Below are 2,773 nucleotides of genomic sequence, written 5' to 3'. Positions count from 1 at the left end.
AGTGTTTTTGAGAATTCCTAGGTTCGGATGAGATTCATTGAAACTATTCAATGGCATGTTTAAATCTCGATATGCCCCTCTTGTTTGTGACTGGGATGCCGAGGATCACAAAGCGGGTGTGAATTACCATGCAAATTCACATGGTGCCTTCATTGTTACAATCACCTATTCGATGTGCCGGTAAACCACACACGCTCCATCGAACTATGATAAACAACGAATCACCCTTTGCCACCTTCGCTTAGAATCAATTAGTGTGCCGGTAAACCACACACGCTCCACCAACATCTTAGCAAGGTGCAAAGTGTAATTTCATGGGATTGCATCAATTCACTTTTCCTAAAGTAACTAGGATTGGGAAATTTTAAAATATGTATAGTTACTTTGTATTTCTTATTATACTTTTAATGAGAGGATGAGGTTGCCCTATCCTACCCGTTCGGCTAACGACCCTCCACCAATCAAGCAAGCGGTGGGTGTGAGTGTACACCCATTAAGCGCCATTTTATAGGCCGCAACCTTATACCCACCTTATAGATCGGCTTCGTGAATGAGGCCTACTAACGGTAAGACTAGCATTTAGTTATACATATATATATATATTATTCTAGTAATATCATATTAGTATAGGGTTGTATTTTAAAACTTTTAAAATCTAGGGTTTGAAATTTAAGTTGTCTAAATTAAAGCTTTTAATCACAAAAATAAATTTCAAAACATGAGGGTAGGTTTTAAACATTTAAAACATGGAGGATCAAATAACAAATAATTCCAATTAACAATTAATATCCTAATTATCTATATTTGATTTATTCAAGATTTCTTTTTAAGATAATTACCAAAATAATCAAAATAATTAATTAATTATCATATAAGGAAATTAAATATTTAATTAGTTGATAATTACCTTTAATTAGATCAAGATAATAGTTATATTAATCAGAAAAACGAATTAATGTTGATCTAATTAGTTTATGGTAAGTTAAGATAAGATAAACACAAAGAAATCCCGAATCTGGCCATTCCTGACGCCTGGACTCGCCGAGTGCACAAATGGACTCGCCGAGTCAGGCCTACTCGCCGAGTCCACTTTGAGACTCGCCGAGTCCATGACTCAGAAACCAAAAAATTCGAATTTTGCAGGTTTGTTTCAGTTAATCAAGCAACAATTTACAGAAAACCAAGCTAGGCTCTGATACCACTAATGGGTTTTAGCCATAAGAACTTTCCTATGTGCGCATGCAAAACCCTAATGCTTGGATCTAGGCTTTCTAATAAACATGCTTTGAATCCAAGACTTCTAATTACTAATTAGGTTAAACAAGAACATTAAAACAGATCTAGAATCATACCTTTGAGTTCCTTGTTGATCTTGAGGTCTTGGAGCTTCTAGAGTCACAAGTGTCACTCCTCTAATGGCTTACAAACACCAAAGCAAGGAGAATGATTTAGGAGAGAGGAGAGGGGAGGAATTCGACCAGAGTTCTCTTGCTTTTTCAGAAGTATCGAATTCCCTATGCCATGGGGTCTATTTATACTTGTAGATTCCTTAATGATTACAGATAAGTCCCTATCAGATAATCTTCTCTTAAGGCTATCCAAATCCATTCCTAGATAACTCTAATGAACGAATTTAGCTATCCTAAAGCTCTTAGAATCCGTCCAAAGTATATCCAAATGGATTTACAGTTTAAAGCTTAACTATCAAACAATTGACAGTTTATACCCCCTTTATTTAATTAATCTCTTTAAGTCACCAAATTAATTCTAATTAATTCTATGACTTATATTAATCAAATAACAAATATATTATTCATTATATTATTCACATAATATATTAATAATATTTATTCTCTCTTAATAAATCATCCTATCAAGTTGCTATGGTGAAGGCAACCCAAAAGGACCATGCACAACCAGATATAGTTACAGCCTTAGACACTATTCCAACAATAAAGAGATTGGAATTGCCTTTTGGAGCTCATAGGGCCATTCATGCACGTAAAGTTTGCAACTTTACGTGATAAGCATGCCCTAGGAGCTTAGATCTATGGTTTGGAACCGTTGCATGTCTCAGATTTAGCCTATATGGGAGGAGAGTTGAATGGACTCGGCAAGTGCCAAAGTGAATTCGGCGAGTTCTATGAAGATGGTATTAGACTCGACGAGTTGGACGAACCACTCGGCGAGTCCTATGAAGATTGCCTGGAACTCGACGAGTTGTTCTTTAAACTCGGCGAGTCATATGAATAGTTACTGAGTTACGAGGGGTTTAAATGCAGAAGGTCCAACCCTTCGTCACTGCTCGCAGAATTAGCAATTTATCGAGTAGCGATAGCCCTAGAAACCCAAATCCTCAAGATGGATGCTCTGGTGAGGATTTGGAAGCGAGTAGGGGATCTGCTCGTGGGACTCGGAAAGTTGTTCCCGGACTCGGCGAGTCGGATGAGTTTCCTTGTGACTTTCGAATGGGAGAAGAACTCGTCGAGTTGTCGGCCCAACTCGACGAGTAGGGTCACGGATGGGGACGAGTAGAGAGTGAGGGACTCGGCGAGTTGATGGCCCAACTCGGCGAGTCGGGTCAACTGGAAGTTGACTTTGACTTTGACTTGACTTGGTTGAGGGTAAAATGGTCATTTTACCCTAAGTATAGAGATCAGTTTCTAACTGAGTGTTTGTGGGGTTTGTAGCCGGAGGATTTCCGGAGCAGCAACGGGCGGAGGTTTCCCGCACTGATTATCAGCAACTACTTGTATGAGGTGAGTTACCTTCC

The sequence above is a fragment of the Lactuca sativa genome, chromosome 8 (genome assembly GCF_002870075.4).
Source record: "Lactuca sativa cultivar Salinas chromosome 8, Lsat_Salinas_v11, whole genome shotgun sequence".
NCBI lineage: Eukaryota > Viridiplantae > Streptophyta > Magnoliopsida > Asterales > Asteraceae > Lactuca > Lactuca sativa.
This window is presented reverse-complemented; position numbering follows the sequence as displayed.